The 24,197-nt window shown below is 47.5% G+C and overlaps 1 protein-coding gene across 1 annotated transcript in view; it reads right to left on the reverse strand.

Annotated features, from left to right (window-relative positions):
* Nucleotides 1-24,197, reverse strand: part of LOC110519322 (contactin-5) — a 533,080-nt gene that overhangs the window by 231,960 nt on the left and 276,923 nt on the right. The gene's annotated exons all lie outside the window — the stretch shown is intronic.

Below are 24,197 nucleotides of genomic sequence, written 5' to 3' on the forward strand. Positions count from 1 at the left end.
AAACCTAGCATCCATTACTAACACCTAGCATCCATTACTAACACCTCCTGCCCCTAGCATCCATTACTAACACCTAGCACCCATTACTAACACCTAGCATCCATTACTAACACCTAGCATCCATTACTAACACATTCTGCTGCTAGCATCCATTACTAACACCTAGCATCCATTACTAACAACTTCTGTGGCTAGCATCCATTACTAACACCTAGCATCCATTACTAACACCTAGCATCCATTACTAACACCTAGCATCCATTACTAACACCTAGCATCCATTACTAACACATTCTGCTGCTAGCATCCATTACTAACACCTAGCATCCATTACTAACACCTAGCATCCATTACTAACACCTAGCATCCATTACTAACACCTAGCATCCATTACTAACACATCCTGCTCCTAGCATCCATTACTAACACCTAGCATCCATTTGTAACACATTCTGCTGCTGGCATCCATTTGTAACACATATTACTGCTAGCATCCATTTGTAACACCTCCTGCTGTGTGCGCCAGGCATCCCACCCCAGTGTTTGACCCATCACACCTCCAAATCCATTAGGACACCAACGACATGTCAGATGGCATCCAGCACATTGGCAATAACACTCAGGGTCTGTTTACCATTATCCCTTTAATTAAATGAATTTTGCATGAGTGTAAGTGTGTGTGTGTGTGTGTGTGTGTGTGTGTGTGTGTGTGTGGTACTACAGGCATTTGTGAACACTACAACAAACATTACACAAGTTGAGCTGCTAAGCTTAAAAATGCCTTCATCTGTAGACCCTTTCATGACTTTATACACAGCTAGACAAACAGTACACACAAACACACATGAACAGACACACGGAAAAACACACACACACACAAACACACATAAGACATAATAGACGGTAGGATGGACACACTCACGGACAGACTCACACTCCTTGTTTTATCGATGGAAATAAAGAACATAAACGATTAGGATTCTGTTGAGATGTGGCTAATGGCTGTACATGCTGAGATGTGGGCTAATGTCTCTACATGTTGAGATTTGGGCTAATGGCTGTACATGTTGAGATGTGGGCTAATGGCTCTACATGTTGAGATGTGGGCTAATGGCTCTACATGTTGAGATGTGGGCTAATGGCTGTACATGCTGAGATGTGGCTAATGGCTGTACATGTTGAGATGTGGGCTAATGGCTGTACATGTTGAGATGTGGCTAATGGCTGTACATGCTGAGATGTGGCTAATGGCTGTACATGTTGAGGTTGAGATGTGGGCTAATGGCTGTACATGTTGAGATGTGGCTAATGGCTCTACATGCTGAGATGTGGCTAATGGCTCTACATGTTGAGATGTGGCTAATGGCTGTACATGTTGAGATGTGGCTAATGGCTGTACATGTTGAGATGTGGCTAATGGCTGTACATGTTGAGATGTGGCTAATGGCTGTACATGTTGAGATGTGGCTAATGGCTGTACATGTTGAGATGTGGCTAATGGCTCTACATCACATATGTCAGAGTCAAGGCCCGCGGGCCACATCCGGCCCGCAAGAAGGTTTTTTACGGCCCCTGGGATGATCTTGATTTATTATTAGAACCGGCCCGCAGCAAGCCGGCAGCCCGCAGATCTTTTACACGCACCAATACTACATTTCCCACAATGCAAAGGTGACGCACCGAGCAGTAGGCTGCTTCATTTCAATATTTATTGGCACAGCAGTCGTCAGCATCACAGTAAAATTAACTTTCAGATACCCATCAAAAATGGCAAAACGGAAGGTGGATACTGAGAACCGGGGGTTTCAAACAAGGTGGGAGTCGGAGTATATGTTCACGAAGGTAGCTGGAAAACCTGTGTGTCTTCTGTGTGGAGAAAGTGTGGCGGTACTGAAAGAGTATAATCTGAGACGACATTATGAAACGAAACACGCGGACAAAAACAAGAATATGGACATGGAACAAAGGCTACAAAAGGCAGAGGAATTAAAACGAGGCCTCAAATCTCGACAGGCTCTGTTCAAAAAAGCCAAATCACAAGGCCAGGCTGCTGTCAAGGCCAGTTTTATTTTGGCAGAAGAGATCGCTAAATCAGCCCGGCCATTTACGGAGGGGGATTTCATCAAAAACTGCATGATTAAAGTTTGTGACGAAGTTTGCCCAGAAAAAAGGCAACTCTTTTTAAATGTGAGTCTGAGCAGAAACACCATTGCCGAGAGAGTAGACCAGTTGTCCATCAATCTAAAAGAGCAGCTTGTGAAAAAGGGAAAAGATTTTATTGCATATTCCTTGGCTGTGGATGAGAGCACCGACATTTCTGACATTGCCCAGTTGTCAATTTTCATCCGCGGAGTGGACTCCAACCTAAGCGTGACAGAGGAGTTTTTGGCTTTACGTCCTATGCATGGCACAACTACGGGGCATGATTTGTATGAAGAGGTGTCAAGATGTGTAAATGAGATGGAGCTGCCTTGGGAAAAACTCGTGGGTTTGACAACCGACGGAGCACCTGCGATGTGTGGACACAGGAGCGGACTGGTGGCGAAGATACGGGAAAAGATGCAAGAGGAAAACGCGACAGGTGAGCTGACAGCTTATCATTGTATCATACACCAGGAAGCGTTGTGTGGTAAAGCCTTGAAAATGGAGCATGTAATGAGCATCATCACGCGCACAGTTAACTTTATCAGAGCCAAAGGTTTGAATCACCGCCAGTTCAAGGCATTTCTGACGGAGTTAGAAACGGAGCATGGTGATTTGCCTTATCACACAGAGGTGCGATGGCTAAGCCAGGGAAAGGTGCTTCAAAGATGTTTCGAGCTTCGTGAGGAGATTTGTCTGTTCTTGGACAGCAAAGGGAAAGACACAACACAACTCCGAGACGAAATGTTTCTGTGTGAAATGGCTTTTCTGTGTGACATTACGAGTCATCTGAATGCAATAAACTTGCAGCTGCAGGGTCGGGATCGTGTCATCTCTGATATGTACAGTACAGTGAAGGCATTTAAAACCAAACTGACTCTGTGGGAGACGCAGATGCGGAAAGAAAATTTGAGCCACTTTCCCAGCTGCCAGACCATGAAAGAGAAGCTCTCTACCAGTGCGTTCCCGAGCACACAGTTGGCTGATAAAATAGGTATGCTTGCCGCTGACTTTCGACGCCGATTTGCTGACTTTGAAGCACAAAAAAGCAGGTTGGAACTGCTCGGTAACCCATTTGCTGTTGACGTGGATAGCTCACCACCAAACCTCCAAATGGAGTTGATTGACCTCCAATGCAATGATGCACTGAGGGCAAAATATGCGGCAGTGGGTGCTGCGGAGTTCGCCCGTTTCCTCCCCGGCACAATGCCCCAGCTGCGCATCCAGGCTGCTCAAACGTTGTCTATGTTTGGCAGCACATACCTGTGTGAACAACTGTTTTCTTTGATGAACCTGAACAAAACATCACACAGAAGTCGACTTACTGCTGAACACCTCCACTCAATTCTGAGGATTTCTTCAGCTCAGAGCCTTACCCCGAACATTGATGAACTTGTGGAAAAGATGGGACACCACCAAGTATCACCCTCAACCTCAAACAAGTGAACATTACTGTGCAATCACATATTTAGAGTTTTTACTCAGTTCAAGTTTAAAAGTTAAAATTTAATATTTGTTTTCACTGCATGTTACTTCTCCTTAAACAAAGTGTTGTTTTTGATTAATAGATTTTTGCACTTTATTTTTTTGTATTTCAATCCAATTATATTTTAAAAATATTTCAGTTGAGTGGATGATAGAAAATTGCTATTATTGTTTTTTCTTTGAAGTAAATTTAGCCCACTTTTGCTAAAATAGAAAATATAGTCTACTGATGGTGCCTTGAATACCGGTTTCTTTCATTTAATGTTCATGTTATGGGGATATTTATATAAAGGAAATTTGTCTTTTGTGTCTGTTGAAAATTAAAGATTACTGACAGAGCCATAAGAAAATATTGCTTTATTTATCTGATCATATTGTAATATATTTGTTAGGTTTTCAGTAGGTTCAATTAGGTTCACTAGACAATATGCGTCATTTAAAAATTTTTCAATGAACATTCGAACAGTCCGGCCCTCGTCTTGTAGCTGATTTTTTTATTTGGCCCTCCGTCCATTTGACTTTGACACCCCTGGTCTAGATGTTAATACCTGACATACGAGTTAGTCTAGATACTAATCCCTGACATATGAGTTAGACTAGATATTAATCCCTGACATACTAGTTAGTCTAGATACTAATCCCTGACATACGAGTTGACCAAATCTCCAGACACATATTTTAATTTTTTTGGTGGGGGGGGGTCTACCCACTTGAGAGTTATGCTTCCCTCTCAACGCCACTTTGTTGATTCAATGCAGGTAGAACTAGTTACATTGCTGCTGTTTACCATGAAAAGGTAAAGAAAATAGATAATCTATTTTGCTGCGCTGTTAAATTTGTATTGGTTGTTTCCTATCTGATGTACTCAAGGTGTTTGTTACATATCATTTCAGCTACATTCCCTGACATATGACCACAGATTTATCACAAATTCACAACAGTCTGTTTGATTGAAGTATGTGTTCCAACATCGAGCTGCTGTTTTGGAATAATTGCATCCGTTCTATTTTCCACTGCGACCTGCCATTTAGAATTGATTTGCCGACGGCAAGTCTATAACAGGTTCCACAATGAAAATATGCAAAAACATTAGTTTGATAAAGACAAAGAGAGTATTTTCGTCAGAATCATTAAGCTTAGCACTACTCACCAAACAGATGTTGTTGTCACACCCTGATCTGTCTCACCTGTCCTCGTTATTGTCTCCACCCCCTCCAGGTGTCGCTTATTTTCCCCTGTGTATTTATCCCTGTGTTTCCTGTCTCTAAGTGCCAGTTCATCTTGTATGTTTTTCAAGTCAACCAGCGTGTATTCCTGTACTCCTGCTTCTATTCTCTTTTTGCTAGTCCTCCCTGTACCAGTGTATTTATCCCTGTGTTTCCTGTCTATCTGTACCAGTGTATTTATCCCTGTGTTTCCTGTCTCTCTGTTCCAGTGCATGTATCCCTGTGTTTCGTGTCTCTCTGTACCAGTGTATTTATCCCTGTGTTTCCTGTCTCTCTGGTTTCAGTGTATTTATCCCTGTGTTTCCTGTCTCTCTGTCAGTGTATTTATCCCTGTGTTTCCTGTCTCTCTGTGTCAGTGTATTTATCCCTGTGTTTCCTGTCTCACTGTACCAGTGTAGTTATCCCTGTGTTTCCTATCTCTCTGTACCTGTGTATTGTCATGACGTTGCTGTCCTTGGGTACAGCGAGCACCATCCCCCTCTTTCTGTCTCCTACACTCAGGCTGCTCCAACCTCAGGCCATAAATTCCTGGAGGAGATTATCTCCTCATGGCCACAGTATAGAGAGAGAGTGAGTTTTCATAGAGAGAACAAAGGAATTTCATCCACCTCACAGAATTTGAGGTTCGAACAACATTTATGTTCTGGAGAGGTAAAAAAGTTGGGTGAGGAATCCAGCTACGAACTGGTCCGTTTGGTACAATTGCGTGAAACTCATGGGAGACAATATGGCAACATTACCATAACACTGTTTATATAATATCCTCAGATATGAGGTTTACATCTAATTGTTGTATAAGATGAATGAGTGAGGATGATACTGTTTGTGAAATTGTGTAATGTGATTTTGGACTGTTTAATGAAGGAAACTCCAATTCCCTTTGGAGTTTAACTAAATCAGAGGACCGCCCATGAGTAGTTAGGACCTGGTGTCATGAGACAGCCTTTTTCTGCTCTTCCGAATAAAACCCCCACCTTGAGAATTTCTCAACAGACCATGTTTCTCTCAATTACGAGAGGACCAAGGTTGAGACCAGCTTACCTCGATAACAAGAGGGCCAAGGTTTGAGTAGGTGGCTGAATCTTTTAACCATACCACATGGTTAAACTCTTAGACTATCGATACCGACAGAATAAGAACAAGTCTTTGATATTAATTACTAGTCTGCAGCTAGGAATTCGGTATCATTGAACGCGAAGACCGACAACCGCCGAAACATCTATCTATAACGACATGAATGAATGTCACTCTGAACTATCCATTCTAACCACGACAGAGAGACAAACTCTCCAACAGAAACAAACTTTTCAAAAGAGATCCCGATGACACACTGAGCGTAAATATACATATTGATTGCAATTATTCCCGAATGAGTGAGCGTTCAAGTGCAAAGGAATAGCATTTCAATTGTTATAATTATCAACTGTGTGTTGTCTCATCTCAGTCGACCCCCACTTCCCTTTTGTCCACCAAGCCGTGATACTGGTTTAGCCCAATAGGGAAACTCCGTTATCATTTCCTTGTAACTATCTACTGTTTGTTTATGCATTTCTATGAATCACTAAGTTAGTAAATAAATTATTTAAGACAATTGATATATGGATGACTCATCGTAAAGACTGGGTTCGTGCAGATCAAGAATTTACAAAGTTTGGAAGGAGACTAACGTGAGGTAAAATAAATAATTCATTCATTAAGATGACTAATTGATCAGATATTAAAATATATCTGAAAAGTTGTATGAGGAAAATTATAACTTTGTAATCTGAATATTTTCCTTGGTTCCCCGACTTCCTAGTTAATTACATTTGCCTGATTAGTTAATCACGAATTGTTAATTACAGAGAATCTTTGATAAAAACTATGAGTCTTCAGTTAATGATAGTGAAGACACAACAGTATTTATCCCTGTGTTTCCTGTCTCTCTGTACCAGTGTATTTATCCCTGTGTTTCCTGTCTCTCTGTACCAGTGTATTTATCCCTGTGTTCCCTGTCTCTCTGTACCAGTGTATTTATCCCTGTTTCCTGTCTCTCTGTACCAGTGTATTTATCCCTGTGTTTCCTGTCTCTCTGTGTATTTATCCCTGTTTCCTGTCTCTGTACCAGTGTATTTATCCCTGTGTTTCCTGTCTCTCTGTGCCAGTTCGTCTTGTATGTTCCAAGTCAACCAGCATTTTCCCCATAATCCTGCCTTTGTAATTCTCTTTATCTAGTCCTCCCGGTTTTGACCCTTGCCTGTTCTGGACTCCGTACCCGCCTGCCTGCCTTGACTACGAGCCATTCTGCTACTCTGTACCTTCTGAACTCTGATCTGGTTTTGATTTTTTGCCAGAAGAGTACCCTCCCCCCGTCACTCTGACTGGACCAGGAGAAGAGTACCCTCCCCCCTGTCACTCTGACTGGACCAGGAGAAGAGTACCTGTCACTCTACCTAGTAAGGGGTTATTTCCAAGGTGAACCACGGAGCAAAGCTATGCTTGGCAGGACAGTCTAGTGCATGCAGACAGTATCGTCAGTGAACGAGGAGAGAGTGCAGAGCAACACACAGCATTTGATTTGAATTTAGCTGCCGGTGATGGGCAGGACTTGCAGGATGTATGTTTGTAAATTAATTTGATCAAGCTAAGTAGCCTATTGATTCGTTCTTGATGAATAAATACAACTAAAGCGTTTGGTTTCTCATAAAGCCATTTCAAACTATCAATAAAGTTATAGTAGCTTGTTTATAACTATCTTATCTGCCTGCTACCAAGGCTGTTAGACTTTACAAAAACAAGCAAAAATGTATTACTGAATAAAAACTGACATACCTTTCGATATTTTACCCAGATTTCTATTGAGATATTGTGTTTCTTTAAAACAGCTCAGGAGGTATGAACATACAGGCTGTAGGAAATGTTTATTTCAGGTGTTTGACAACGTTCTCCTCCCATTGCGTAGTGAAGGAAAGACCCATGACTTTACCACAGGGGTGTAACAGAGCCACGATGCAGTGAGGCAGGTTTGATTAAGAGTGTTAGAACCAGGGCAGGACAGAGGTGAGGCAACACACAGTTCCTGCTTGAGCTTGAATCCTCCAAGGTAATTACCATCCACTTTCACTGGGGAACAGATGCCAGCATCTCACTGGAAAGAGGCATAGATTGAACCCTCTGATTGGTCAGACTCCAGCATCTGGGGGAAGACACAGCTTGCAAGAGCCAAAGGGTTCAGCAGCGAGGTGTGCCAATATAATTTTCATCCTTTTAGACCCAAAATCTCGGTACGGGCTGAATATGCGAGAGGCGTCTGCCAAGAAAGTGTTTGGTGTAATGGGCTGTACGGCTGAATGGAGCATCGTATTAGACACCTTTATGTTGTGGAGCCTACATTCTGAGAGAGACGACCCTCTGAGAGAACCTACCCTCTGAGAGAGACTACCCTCTGAGAGAGCCTACCTTCTGAGAGAGCCTACCTTCTGAGAGAGCCTACCTTCTGAGAGAGCCTACTCTCTTAGAGAGACTACCCTCTTAGAGAGACTACTCTCTTAGAGAGACTACCCTCTGAGAGAGCCGACCTTCTGAGAGAGACTACCTTCTGAGAGAGACTACCTTCTGAGAGAGACTACCTTCTGAGAGAGACGACCCTCAGAGAGACGACCTTCTGAGAGACGACCCTATGAGAGACGACCTTCTGAGAGAGACGACCCTCAGAGAGACGACCCTCAGAGAGACGACCCTCAGAGAGACGACTCTCAGAGAGACGACCCTTAGAGATATGACCCTCAGAGATAACCTACCCTCTGAGAGACGACCTTCTAGGGGGGCTACCCTCTTAGAGAGACTACCCTCTTAGAGAGAATACCTTCTGAGAGAGATGACCTTCTGAGAGAGACAACCTTCTGAGAGAGACTACCTTCTGAGAGAGACGACCCTCTTAGAGAGCCTACCTCTGAGAGAGACGACCTTCTGAGAGAGCTTAACTTCTGAGAGAGACAACCTTCTGAGAGAGACGACCTTCTGAGAGAGCCTACCTTCTGAGAGAGCCGACCCTCTGAGAGAGACTACCTTCTGAGAGAGCCTACCTTCTGAGAGAGCCTACCTTCTGAGATAGCCTACCTTCTGAGAGAGACTACCCTCAGAGAGACGACCCTCTGAGAGAGCCTACCTTCTGAGAGAGCCTACCTTCTGAGAGAGCCTACCTTCTGAGAGACTACCCTCAGAGAGACGACCCTCTGAGAGAACCTACCTTCTGAGAGCACCTACCTTCTGAGAGAGCCTACCTTCTGAGAGAGACTACCTTCTGAGAGAGACTACCTTCTGAGAGAGACTACCCTCTGAGAGAGACGACCCTCTAAGAGAGACGACCCTCTGGGAGAGACGACCCTCTGAGAGAGACGACCCTCTGAGAGAACCTACCCTCTGAGAGAACCTACCCTCTGAGAGAACCTATCCTCTGAGAGAGACTACCTTATGAGAGAGACAACCTTCTGAGAGAGACGACCTTCTGAGAGAGACAACCTTCTGAGAGAGACGACCCTCTTAGAGAGACGACCCTCTTAGAGAGACGACCTTCTGAGAGAGCCTACCTTCTGAGAGAACCTACCCTCTGAGCGAGACCACCTTCTGAGAGAGCCTACCTTCTGAGAGAGACTACCTTCTGAGAGAGACGACCCTCAGAGTGACGACCCTCTGAGAGAGACGACCCTCTGAGAGAACCTACCCTCTGAGAGAACCTACCCTCTGAGAGAGACTACCTTCTGAGAAAGACGACCTTCTGAGAGAGACGACCTTCTGAGAGAGACAACCTTCTTAGAGAGACTACCTTCTGAGAGAGACTACCTTCTGAGAGAGCCTACCTTCTGAGAGAGACTACCCTCTGAGAGAGACTACCTTCTGAGAGAGACTACCTTCTGAGAGAGTCTACCCTCTGAGAGAGTCTACCCTCAGAGAGACGACCCTCAGAGAGACGACCCTCAGAGAGACGACCCTCAGAGAGACGACCCTCAGAGAGAACCTACCCTCTGAGAGAAGCTACCCTCTGAGAGAAGCTACCCTCTGAGAGAAGCTACCCTCTGAGAGAAGCTACCCTCTGAGAAAGTCTACACTCTGAGAGAGTCTACCCTATTAGAGAACCTACCATCTGAGAGAGACTACCCTGTTAGAGAACCTACTATCTGAGAGAGACTACCCTATTAGATTCTCTTGGTTTTTAAATACCCTTCCCCGACAACCTCACCACACCATTTAATTAAATACCCCTCCACGATAACCTCCCCACACCATTTAATTAAATACCCCTCCCAGATAACCTCCCCAAACCATTTAATTAAATACCCCTCCACGATAACCTCCCCAAACCATTTAATTAAATACCCCTCCACGATAACCTCCCCAAACCATTTAATTAAATACCCCTCCACTATAACCTCCCCAAACCATTTAATTAAATACCCCTCCCAGATAACCTCCCCAAACCATTTAATTAAATACCCCTCCACGATAACCTCCCCAAACCATTTAATTAAATACCCCTCCACGATAACCTCCCCAAACCATTTAATGAAATACCCCTCCCAGATAACCTCACCACACCATTTAATTATATACCCCTCCCAGATAACCTCCCCACACCATTCATTGGCCACAAATATGGATAATACAACAATTCTTATTTTTCCACCAGCTGAGGTAAGAAAGCAACCTGTTACTAGAAGAAGGAGAATACCTCTGTCTAACATGTCCTAGCATAATTTCTCCTCTGCTTGTGTTTTTGTATGAATCAGTGTTTTAATGACGTCTGAACATAGGTCTGACATCCAGATCACGGGGACCACTTCCTCTCTTCATATTCCATCTTTGTAAATGAGAGGAACAATCTGATTTACTATGGTAATGAGCTTAGCGTTATGTATGTCTCCAAGGAGTGCTTCACAACAAGGTTATTCAAATGCAGACAGAAAGAGATGAGCTGGAGAGGACATCGTACCTCATAGCGAGGTAAAATGCTAAATACCTGCTGCCACATCATCTGCATTGCCAACCGATACCTGTTTTCCCGGGGCATGAAAGTCCTTTTCATTTAAACGCATTGGGAACCTTGGAGCACATTTTCAATGACCCTCTGAAACCTTGACAATGACTAACACCAGCGCTGCACTAGGTGATGATGAGTGGTGCTGCACTAGGTGATGATGAGTGGTGCTGCACTAGGTGATGATGAGTGGTGCTGCACTAGGTGATGATGAGTGGTGCTTCACTAGGTGATGATGAGTGGTGCTGCACTAGGTGATGATGAGTGGCGCTGCACTAGGTGATGATGAGTGGTGCTGCACTAGGTGATGATGAGTGGTGCTGCACTAGGTGATGATGAGTGGTGCTTCACTAGGTGATGATGAGTGGTGCTGCACTAGGTGATGATGAGTGGTGCTGCACTAGGTGATGATGAGTGGTGCTGCACTAGGTGATGATGAGTGGTGCTTCACTAGGTGATGATGAGTGGTGCTTCACTAGGTGATGATGAGTGGTGCTGCACTAGGTGATGATGAGTGGTGCTTCACTAGGTGATGATGAGTGGTGCTGCACTAGGTGATGATGAGTGGTGCTGCACTAGGTGATGATGAGTGGTGCTGCACTAGGTGATGATGAGTGGTGCTTCACTAGGTGATGATGAGTGGTGCTGCACTAGGTGATGATGAGTGGTGCTGCACTAGGTGATGATGAGTGGTGCTGCACTAGGTGATGATGAGTGGTGCTTCACTAGGTGATGATGAGTGGTGCTGCACTAGGTGATGATGAGTGGTGCTTCACTAGGTGATGATGAGTGGTGCTGCACTAGGTGATGATGAGTGGTGCTGCACTAGGTGATGATGAGTGGTGCTGCACTAGGTGATGATGAGTGGTGCTGCACTAGGTGATGATGAGTGGTGCTGCACTAGGTGATGATGAGTGGTGCTGCACTAGGTGATGATGAGTGGTGCTGCACTAGGTGATGATGAGTGGTGCTGCACTAGGTGATGATGAGTGGTGCTGCACTAGGTGATGATGAGTGGTGCTGCACTAGGTGATGATGAGTGGTGCTGCACTAGGTGATGATGAGTGGTGCTGCACTAGGTGACGATGAGTGGTGCTGCACTAGGTGATGATGAGTGGTGCTGCACTAGGTGATGATGAGTGGTGCTGCACTAGGTGATGATGAGTGGTGCTGCACTAGGTGATGATGAGTGGCGCTGCACTAGGTGATGATGAGTGGTGCTTCACTAGGTGATGATGAGTGGTGCTTCACTAGGTGATGATGAGTGGTGCTGCACTAGGTGATGATGAGTGGTGCTTCACTAGGTGATGATGAGTGGTGCTGCACTAGGTGATGATGAGTGGTGCTTCACTAGGTGATGATGAGTGGTGCTTCACTAGGTGATGATGAGTGGCGCTTCACTAGGTGATGATGAGTGGTGCTGCACTAGGTGATGATGAGTGGTGCTGCACTAGGTGATGATGAGTGGCGCTTCACTAGGTGACGATGAGTGGTGCTGCACTAGGTGATGATGAGTGGTGCTGCACTAGGTGATGATGAGTGGCGCTGCACTAGGTGACGATGAGTGGTGCTGCACTAGGTGATGATGAGTGGTGCTGCACTAGGTGATGATGAGTGGTGCTTCACTAGGTGATGATGAGTGGCGCTTCACTAGGTGACGATGAGTGGTGCTGCACTAGGTGATGATGAGTGGTGCTGCACTAGGTGACGATGAGTGGTGCTGCACTAGGTGATGATGAGTGGTGCTGCACTAGGTGATGATGAGTGGTGCTTCACTAGGTGATGATGAGTGGTGCTGCACTAGGTGATGATGAGTGGCGCTTCACTAGGTGATGATGAGTGGCGCTGCACTAGGTGATGATGAGTGGTGCTGCACTAGGTGATGATGAGTGGTGCTTCACTAGTTGATGATGAGTGGTGCTGCACTAGTTGATGATGAGTGGCGCTGCACTAGGTGATGATGAGTGGTGCTTCACTAGTTGATGATGAGTGGTGCTTCACTAGGTGATGATGAGTGGTGCTTCACTAGGTGATGATGAGTGGTGCTGCACTAGGTGATGATGAGTGGTGCTTCACTAGTTGATGATGAGTGGTGCTTCACTAGGTGATGATGAGTGGTGCTTCACTAGGTGATGATGAGTGGTGCTTCACTAGGTGATGATGAGTGGTGCTTCACTAGGTGATGATGAGTGGTGCTTCACTAGGTGATGATGAGTGGTGCTTCACTAGGTGATGATGAGTGGTGCTTCACTAGGTGATGATGAGTGGTGCTGCACTAGGTGATGATGAGTGGCGCTTCACTAGGTGACGATGAGTGGTGCTGCACTAGGTGATGATGAGTGGTGCTGCACTAGGTGATGATGAGTGGTGCTGCACTAGGTGATGATGAGTGGTGCTTCACTAGGTGATGATGAGTGGTGCTTCACTAGGTGATGATGAGTGGTGCTGCACTAGGTGATGAGTGGTGCTGCACTAGGTGATGATGAGTGGTGCTGCACTAGGTGATGATGAGTGGTGCTTCACTAGGTGATGATGAGTGGTGCTTCACTAGGTGATGATGAGTGGTGCTGCACTAGGTGATGAGTGGTGCTGCACTAGGTGATGATGAGTGGTGCTTCACTAGGTGATGATGAGTGGTGCTTCACTAGGTGATGATGAGTGGTGCTTCACTAGGTGACGATGAGTGGTGCTGCACTAGGTGATGATGAGTGGTGCTGCACTAGGTGATGATGAGTGGTGCTGCACTAGGTGATGATGAGTGGTGCTTCACTAGGTGATGATGAGTGGTGCTTCACTAGGTGATGATGAGTGGTGCTTCACTAGGTGACGATGAGTGGTGCTGCACTAGGTGATGATGAGTGGTGCTGCACTAGGTGATGATGAGTGGCGCTGCACTAGGTGATGATGAGTGGTGCTTCACTAGGTGATGATGAGTGGCGCTTCACTAGGTGACGATGAGTGGTGCTGCACTAGGTGATGATGAGTGGTGCTGCACTAGGTGACGATGAGTGGTGCTGCACTAGGTGATGATGAGTGGTGCTGCACTAGGTGATGATGAGTGGCGCTGCACTAGGTGATGATGAGTGGTGCTGCACTAGGTGATGATGAGTGGCGCTTCACTAGGTGATGATGAGTGGTGCTGCACTAGGTGATGATGAGTGGTGCTGCACTAGGTGATGATGAGTGGTGCTGCACTAGGTGATGATGAGTGGCGCTGCACTAGGTGATGATGAGTGGTGCTGCACTAGGTGATGATGAGTGGTGCTGCACTAGGTGATGATGAGTGGTGCTTCACTAGGTGATGATGAGTGGTGCTGCACTAGGTGATGATGAGTGGTGCTTCACTAGGTGATGATGAGTGGTGCTGCACTAGGTGATGATGAGTGGCGCTTCACTAGGTGATGATGAGTGGTGCTTCACTAGGTGATGATGAGTGGCGCTTCACTAGGTGATGATGAGTGGCGCTGCACTAGGTGATGATGAGTGGTGCTGCACTAGGTGATGATGAGTGGCGCTTTACTAGGTGATGATGAGTGGTGCTGCACTAGGTGATGATGAGTGGTGCTGCACTAGGTGATGATGAGTGGTGCTGCACTAGGTGATGATGAGTGGTGCTGCACTAGGTGATGATGAGTGGTGCTTCACTAGGTGATGATGAGTGGTGCTGCACTAGGTGATGATGAGTGGTGCTTCACTAGGTGATGATGAGTGGTGCTGCACTAGGTGATGATGAGTGGTGCTTCACTAGGTGATGATGAGTGGTGCTGCACTAGGTGATGATGAGTGGTGCTTCACTAGGTGATGATGAGTGGTGCTGCACTAGGTGATGATGAGTGGCGCTTCACTAGGTGACGATGAGTGGTGCTGCACTAGGTGATGATGAGTGGTGCTGCACTAGGTGATGATGAGTGGCGCTGCACTAGGTGACGATGAGTGGTGCTGCACTAGGTGATGATGAGTGGCACTTCACTAGGTGATGATGAGTGGCGCTTCACTAGGTGATGATGAGTGGTGCTTCACTAGGTGATGATGAGTGGTGCTGCACTAGGTGATGATGAGTGGTGCTGCACTAGGTGATGATGAGTGGCGCTGCACTAGGTGACGATGAGTGGTGCTGCACTAGGTGATGATGAGTGGTGCTGCACTAGGTGATGATGAGTGGTGCTTCACTAGGTGATGATGAGTGGCGCTTCACTAGGTGACGATGAGTGGTGCTGCACTAGGTGATGATGAGTGGTGCTGCACTAGGTGACGATGAGTGGTGCTGCACTAGGTGATGATGAGTGGTGCTGCACTAGGTGATGATGAGTGGTGCTTCACTAGGTGACGATGAGTGGTGCTGCACTAGGTGATGATGAGTGGTGCTGCACTAGGTGATGATGAGTGGTGCTTCACTAGGTGATGATGAGTGGTGCTTCACTAGGTGATGATGAGTGGTGCTTCACTAGGTGATGATGAGTGGTGCTTCACTAGGTGATGATGAGTGGTGCTTCACTAGGTGATGATGAGTGGTGCTTCACTAGGTGATGATGAGTGGTGCTTCACTAGGTGATGATGAGTGGCGCTTCACTAGGTGATGATGAGTGGCGCTTCACTAGGTGATGATGAGTGGCGCTGCACTAGGTGACGATGAGTGGTGCTGCACTAGGTGATGATGAGTGGTGCTGCACTAGGTGATGATGAGTGGCGCTTCACTAGGTGATGATGAGTGGCGCTTCACTAGGTGATGATGAGTGGTGCTGCACTAGGTGATGATGAGTGGTGCTGCACTAGGTGACGATGAGTGGTGCTGCACTAGGTGATGATGAGTGGTGCTGCACTAGGTGATGATGAGTGGTGCTGCACTAGGTGATGATGAGTGGCGCTGCACTAGGTGATGATGAGTGGTGCTGCACTAGGTGATGATGAGTGGTGCTTCACTAGGTGATGATGAGTGGTGCTGCACTAGGTGATGATGAGTGGTGCTTCACTATGTGATGATGAGTGGTGCTTCACTAGGTGATGATGAGTGGTGCTGCACTAGGTGATGATGAGTGGTGCTTCACTAGGTGATGATGAGTGGTGCTGCACTAGGTGATGATGAGTGGTGCTTCACTAGGTGATGATGAGTGGTGCTGCACTAGGTGATGATGAGTGGTGCTGCACTAGGTGATGATGAGTGGTGCTTCACTAGGTGATGATGAGTGGTGCTTCACTAGGTGATGATGAGTGGTGCTTCACTAGGTGATGATGAGTGGTGCTTCACTAGGTGATGATGAGTGGTGCTTCACTAGGTGATGATGAGTGGTGCTTCACTAGGTGATGATGAGTGGTGCTGCACTAGGTGATGATGAGTGGCGCTTCACTAGGTGATGATGAGTGGTGCTGCACTAGGTGATGATGAGTGGTGCTGCACTAGGTGATGATGAGTGGTGCTGCACTAGGTGATGATGAGTGGCGCTGCACTAGGTGATGATGAGTGGTGCTGCACTAGGTGATGATGAGTGGTGCTGCACTAGGTGATGATGAGTGGTGCTTCACTAGGTGATGATGAGTGGTGCTGCACTAGGTGATGATGAGTGGTGCTTCACTAGGTGATGATGAGTGGTGCTGCACTAGGTGATGATGAGTGGCGCTTCACTAGGTGATGATGAGTGGTGCTTCACTAGGTGATGATGAGTGGCGCTTCACTAGGTGATGATGAGTGGCGCTGCACTAGGTGATGATGAGTGGTGCTGCACTAGGTGATGATGAGTGGCGCTTTACTAGGTGATGATGAGTGGTGCTGCACTAGGTGATGATGAGTGGTGCTGCACTAGGTGATGATGAGTGGTGCTGCACTAGGTGATGATGAGTGGTGCTGCACTAGGTGATGATGAGTGGTGCTTCACTAGGTGATGATGAGTGGTGCTGCACTAGGTGATGATGAGTGGTGCTTCACTAGGTGATGATGAGTGGTGCTGCACTAGGTGATGATGAGTGGTGCTTCACTAGGTGATGATGAGTGGTGCTGCACTAGGTGATGATGAGTGGTGCTTCACTAGGTGATGATGAGTGGTGCTGCACTAGGTGATGATGAGTGGCGCTTCACTAGGTGACGATGAGTGGTGCTGCACTAGGTGATGATGAGTGGTGCTGCACTAGGTGATGATGAGTGGCGCTGCACTAGGTGCCGATGAGTGGTGCTGCACTAGGTGATGATGAGTGGCACTTCACTAGGTGATGATGAGTGGCGCTTCACTAGGTGATGATGAGTGGTGCTTCACTAGGTGATGATGAGTGGTGCTGCACTAGGTGATGATGAGTGGTGCTGCACTAGGTGATGATGAGTGGCGCTGCTCTAGGTGACGATGAGTGGTGCTGCACTAGGTGATGATGAGTGGTGCTGCACTAGGTGATGATGAGTGGTGCTTCACTAGGTGATGATGAGTGGCGCTTCACTAGGTGACGATGAGTGGTGCTGCACTAGGTGATGATGAGTGGTGCTGCACTAGGTGACGATGAGTGGTGCTGCACTAGGTGATGATGAGTGGTGCTGCACTAGGTGATGATGAGTGGTGCTTCACTAGGTGACGATGAGTGGTGCTGCACTAGGTGATGATGAGTGGTGCTGCACTAGGTGATGATGAGTGGTGCTTCACTAGGTGATGATGAGTGGTGCTTCACTAGGTGATGATGAGTGGTGCTTCACTAGGTGATGATGAGTGGTGCTTCACTAGGTGATGATGAGTGGTGCTTCACTAGGTGATGATGAGTGGTGCTTCACTAGGTGATGATGAGTGGTGCTTCACTAGGTGATGATGAGTGGCGCTTCACTAGGTGATGATGAGTGGCGCTTCACTAGGTGATGATGAGTGGCGCTGCACTAGGTGACGATGAGTGGTGCTGCACTAGGTGATGATGAGTGGTGCTGCACTAGGTGATGATGAGTGGCGCTTCACTAGGTGATGATGAGTGGCGCTTCACTAGGTGATGATGAGTGGTGCTGCACTAGGTGATGATGAGTGGTGCTGCACTAGGTGACGATGAGTGGTGCTGCACTAGGTGATGATGAGTGGTGCTGCACTAGGTGATGATGAGTGGTGCTGCACTAGGTGATGATGAGTGGCGCTGCACTAGGTGATGATGAGTGGTGCTGCACTAGGTGATGATGAGTGGTGCTTCACTAGGTGATGATGAGTGGTGCTGCACTAGGTGATGATGAGTGGTGCTTCACTAGGTGATGATGAGTGGTGCTTCACTAGGTGATGATGAGTGGTGCTGCACTAGGTGATGATGAGTGGTGCTTCACTAGGTGATGATGAGTGGTGCTGCACTAGGTGATGATGAGTGGTGCTTCACTAGGTGATGATGAGTGGTGCTGCACTAGGTGATGATGAGTGGTGCTGCACTAGGTGATGATGAGTGGTGCTTCACTAGGTGATGATGAGTGGTGCTTCACTAGGTGATGATGAGTGGTGCTTCACTAGGTGATGATGAGTGGTGCTTCACTAGGTGATGATGAGTGGTGCTTCACTAGGTGATGATGAGTGGTGCTTCACTAGGTGATGATGAGTGGTGCTTCACTAGGTGATGATGAGTGGCACTGCACTAGGTGATGATGAGTGGTGCTGCACTAGGTGATGATGAGTGGCGCTGCACTAGGTGATGATGAGTGGTGCTGCACTAGGTGACGATGAGTGGTGCTGCACTAGGTGATGATGAGTGGTGCTGCACTAGGTGATGATGAGTGGTGCTGCACTAGGTGACGATGAGTGGTGCTGCACTAGGTGATGATGAGTGGTGCTGCACTAGGTGACGATGAGTGGTGCTGCACTAGGTGACGATGAGTGGTGCTGCACTAGGTGATGATGAGTGGCGCTTCACTAGGTGATGATGAGTGGCGCTTCACTAGGTGATGATGAGTGGTGCTGCACTAGGTGATGATGAGTGGTGCTGCACTAGGTGATGATGAGTGGTGCTGCACTAGGTGATGATGAGTGGTGCTGCACTAGGTGATGATGAGTGGCGCTTCACTAGGTGATGATGAGTGGTGCTTCACTAGGTGATGATGAGTGGTGCTGCACTAGGTGATGATGAGTGGTGCTGCACTAGGTGATGATGAGTGGCGCTTCACTAGGTGATGATGAGTGGTGCTGCACTAGGTGATGATGAGTGGTGCTGCACTAGGTGATGATGAGTGGCGCTTCACTAGGTGATGATGAGTGGTGCTGCACTAGGTGATGATGAGTGGTGCTGCACTAGGTGATGATGAGTGGTGCTGCACTAGGTGATGATGAGTGGTGCTGCACTAGGTGATGATGAGTGGTGCTTCACTAGGTGACGATGAGTGGTGCTGCACTAGGTGATGATGAGTGGTGCTTCACTAGGTGACGATGAGTGGTGCTGCACTAGGTGACGATGAGTGGTGCTTCACTAGGTGACGATGAGTGGTGCTGCACTAGGTGATGATGAGTGGTGCTGCACTAGGTGACGATGAGTGGTGCTGCACTAGGTGACGATGAGTGGTGCTGCACTAGGTGATGATGAGTGGCGCTTCACTAGGTGATGATGAGTGGCGCTTCACTAGGTGATGATGAGTGGTGCTGCACTAGGTGACGATGAGTGGTGCTTCACTAGGTGACGATGAGTGGTGCTGCACTAGGTGATGATGAGTGGTGCTGCACTAGGTGACGATGAGTGGTGCTGCACTAGGTGACGATGAGTGGTGCTGCACTAGGTGATGATGAGTGGTGCTTCACTAGGTGACGATGAGTGGTGCTGCACTAGGTGATGATGAGTGGTGCTGCACTAGGTGACGATGAGTGGTGCTGCACTAGGTGACGATGAGTGGTGCTGCACTAGGTGATGATGAGTGGCGCTTCACTAGGTGATGATGAGTGGCGCTTCACTAGGTGATGATGAGTGGTGCTGCACTAGGTGATGATGAGTGGTGCTGCACTAGGTGATGATGAGTGGTGCTGCACTAGGTGATGATGAGTGGTGCTGCACTAGGTGATGATGAGTGGCGCTTCACTAGGTGATGATGAGTGGTGCTTCACTAGGTGATGATGAGTGGTGCTGCACTAGGTGATGATGAGTGGTGCTGCACTAGGTGATGATGAGTGGCGCTTCACTAGGTGATGATGAGTGGTGCTGCACTAGGTGATGATGAGTGGTGCTGCACTAGGTGATGATGAGTGGCGCTTCACTAGGTGATGATGAGTGGTGCTGCACTAGGTGATGATGAGTGGTGCTGCACTAGGTGATGATGAGTGGTGCTGCACTAGGTGATGATGAGTGGTGCTGCACTAGGTGATGATGAGTGGCGCTTCACTAGGTGATGATGAGTGGTGCTTCACTAGGTGATGATGAGTGGTGCTGCACTAGGTGATGATGAGTGGTGCTGCACTAGGTGATGATGAGTGGTGCTGCACTAGGTGATGATGAGTGGCGCTTCACTAGGTGATGATGAGTGGTGCTTCACTAGGTGATGATGAGTGGTGCTGCACTAGGTGATGATGAGTGGTGCTTCACTAGGTGATGATGAGTGGTGCTGCACTAGGTGATGATGAGTGGCGCTTCACTAGGTGATGATGAGTGGTGCTTCACTAGGTGATGATGAGTGGTGCTGCACTAGGTGATGATGAGTGGTGCTTCACTAGGTGATGATGAGTGGCGCTTCACTAGGTGACGATGAGTGGCGCTTCACTAGGTGATGATGAGTGGCGCTTCACTAGGTGATGATGAGTGGCGCTTCACTAGGTGATGATGAGTGGCGCTTCACTAGGTGATGATGAGTGGTGCTTCACTAGGTGATGATGAGTGGTGCTGCACTAGGTGACGATGAGTGGCGCTTCACTAGGTGATGATGAGTGGTGCTTCACTAGGTGACGATGAGTGGCGCTTCACTAGGTGATGATGAGTGGTGCTGCACTAGGTGATGATGAGTGGTGCTTCACTAGGTGATGATGAGTGGTGCTTCACTAGGTGATGATGAGTGGTGCTTCACTAGGTGATGATGAGTGGCGCTTCACTAGGTGACGATGAGTGGCGCTTCACTAGGTGATGATGAGTGGTGCTTCACTAGGTGATGATGAGTGGTGCTTCACTAGGTGATGATGAGTGGCGCTTCACTAGGTGATGATGAGTGGCGCTTCACTAGGTGATGATGAGTGGCGCTTCACTAGGTGATGATGAGTGGTGCTGCACTAGGTGATGATGAGTGGTGCTGCACTAGGTGACGATGAGTGGTGCTGCACTAGGTGATGATGAGTGGCGCTTCACTAGGTGATGATGAGTGGTGCTGCACTAGGTGATGATGAGTGGTGCTGCACTAGGTGATGATGAGTGGCGCTTCACTAGGTGATGATGAGTGGTGCTGCACTAGGTGATGATGAGTGGCGCTTCACTAGGTGATGATGAGTGGTGCTTCACTAGGTGACGATGAGTGGTGCTGCACTAGGTGATGATGAGTGGTGCTGCACTAGGTGATGATGAGTGGCGCTTCACTAGGTGACGATGAGTGGTGCTGCACTAGGTGATGATGAGTGGTGCTTCACTAGGTGATGATGAGTGGTGCTTCACTAGGTGATGATGAGTGGTGCTTCACTAGGTGATGATGAGTGGTGCTTCACTAGGTGATGATGAGTGGCGCTTCACTAGGTGATGATGAGTGGCGCTTCACTAGGTGATGATGAGTGGTGCTTCACTAGGTGATGATGAGTGGTGCTGCACTAGGTGATGATGAGTGGTGCTTCACTAGGTGATGATGAGTGGTGCTGCACTAGGTGATGATGAGTGGTGCTGCACTAGGTGATGATGAGTGGTGCTGCACTAGGTGATGATGAGTGGTGCTTCACTAGGTGATGATGAGTGGTGCTGCACTAGGTGATGATGAGTGGCGCTTCACTAGGTGATGATGAGTGGTGCTGCACTAGGTGATGATGAGTGGTGCTTCACTAGGTGATGATGAGTGGCGCTTCACTAGGTGATGATGAGTGGTGCTGCACTAGGTGATGATGAGTGGTGCTTCACTAGGTGATGATGAGTGGTGCTGCACTAGGTGATGATGAGTGGTGCTGCACTAGGTGATGATGAGTGGTGCTGCACTAGGTGATGATGAGTGGTGCTTCACTAGGTGATGATGAGTGGTGCTGCACTAGGTGATGATGAGTGGTGCTGCACTAGGTGATGATGAGTGGTGCTTCACTAGGTGATGATGAGTGGTGCTGCACTAGGTGATGATGAGCGATCCTGTGTGTAGCCAGATGTATCAAAAATCTACTCAGGTTAGAGAAGAGAGAGAAAGAGAGAGAGAGAGAAACACCTGAATCCAACACCTCTCCTCTCCTTTCTCCAGCACCGCCGTCCGAGCCTAGACCCCTGAGAGGCTAACAGTATAAAAAGACCTAGCATCCCATTCACCAATGACAACCATTGATTCAGTTAATTTTATGCGGGAGAGATGATTTCCCTGATGGCTGGTTTGGCCAGGGCACATTGTGCGTGATTAGAGAAAGCTACAAATGATAAAGCTTCCTGACCATCTATTCTTGACACTGTCAGCAGAGCTGAGGCCCTTGGCCACCAAGGGGAAAACACATTTGTAATGAATATCTGATGTAAACACATTACAGGAAGTGAAATATTAGACCACTTCCGGGTGGCGTGCCTGAGTGCTCATGTATTACAGTACCTAAATCTGCCATTAGGTTTCCACCTGGGAATCACGTCATGATGACAGTCAATCTGCCCATAAGGTTTCCACCTGGGAATCACGTCATGATGACAGTCAATCTGCCATTAGGTTTCCACCTGGGAATCACGTCATGATGACAGTCAATCTGCCCATTAGGTTTCCACCTGGGAATCACGTCATGATGACAGTCAATCTGCCCATTAGGTTTCCATCTGGGAATCACGTCATCATGACGTCATGATGACAGTCAATCTGCCATTAGGTTTCCACCTGGGAATCACGTCATGATGACAGTCAATCTGCCCATTAGGTTTCCACCTGGGAATCACGTCATGATGACAGTCAATCTGCCCATTAGGTTTCCACCTGGGAATCACGTCATGATGACAGTCAATCTGCCCATTAGGTTTCCACCTGGGAATCACGTCATGATGACAGTCAATCTGCCCATAAGGTTTCCACCTGGGAATCACGTCATGATGACAGTCAATCTGCCCATTAGGTTTCCACCTGGGAATCACGTCATGATGACAGTCAATCTGCCCATTAGGTTTCCACCTGGGAATCACGTCATGATGACAGTCAATCTGCCCATTAGGTTTCCACCTGGGAATCACGTCATGATGACAGTCAGTCTGCCATTAGGTTTCCACCTGGGAATCACGTCATGATGACAGTCAATCTGCCCATTAGGTTTCCACCTGGGAATCACGTCATGATGACAGTCAATCTGCCCATTAGGTTTCCACCTGGGAATCACGTCATGATGACAGTCAATCTGCCCATTAGGTTTCCACCTGGGAATCACGTCATGATGACAGTCAGTCTGCCATTAGGTTTCCACCTGGGAATCACGTCATGATGACAGTCAATCTGCCCATTAGGTTTCCACCTGGGAATCACGTCATGATGACAGTCAATCTGCCATTAGGTTTCCACCTGGGAATCACGTCATGATGACAGTCAATCTGCCCATTAGGTTTCCACCTGGGAATCACGTCATGATGACAGTCAATCTGCCATTAGGTTTCCACCTGGGAATCACGTCATGATGACGTCATGATGACAGTCAATCTGCCATTAGGTTTCCACCTGGGAATCACGTCATGATGACAGTCAATCTGCCCATAAGGTTTCCACCTGGGAATCACGTCATGATGACAGTCAATCTGCCCATTAGGTTTCCACCTGGGAATCACGTCATGATGACAGTCAGTCTGCCATTAGGTTTCCACCTGGGAATCACGTCATGATGACAGTCAATCTGCCCATTAGGTTTCCATCTGGGAATCACGTCATCATGACAGTCAATCTGCCCATAAGGTTTCCACCTGGGAATCACGTCATGATGACAGTCAATCTGCCCATTAGGTTTCCACCTGGGAATCACGTCATGATGACAGTCAATCTGCCATTAGGTTTCCACCTGGGAATCACGTCATCATGACGTCATGATGACAGTCAATCTGCCCATTAGGTTTCCACCTGGGAATCACGTCATGATGACAGTCAGTCTGCCATTATGTTTCCACCTGGGAATCACGTCATGATGACAGTCAATCTGCCCATTAGGTTTCCACCTGGGAATCACGTCATGATGACAGTCAATCTGCCCATTAGGTTTCCATCTGGGAATCACGTCATCATGACGTCATGATGACAGTCAATCTGC

The sequence above is a fragment of the Oncorhynchus mykiss genome, chromosome 27 (assembly GCF_057628025.1).
Source record: "Oncorhynchus mykiss isolate SJ-2025 chromosome 27, ASM5762802v1, whole genome shotgun sequence".
In the NCBI taxonomy this organism is placed as follows: domain Eukaryota; kingdom Metazoa; phylum Chordata; class Actinopteri; order Salmoniformes; family Salmonidae; genus Oncorhynchus; species Oncorhynchus mykiss.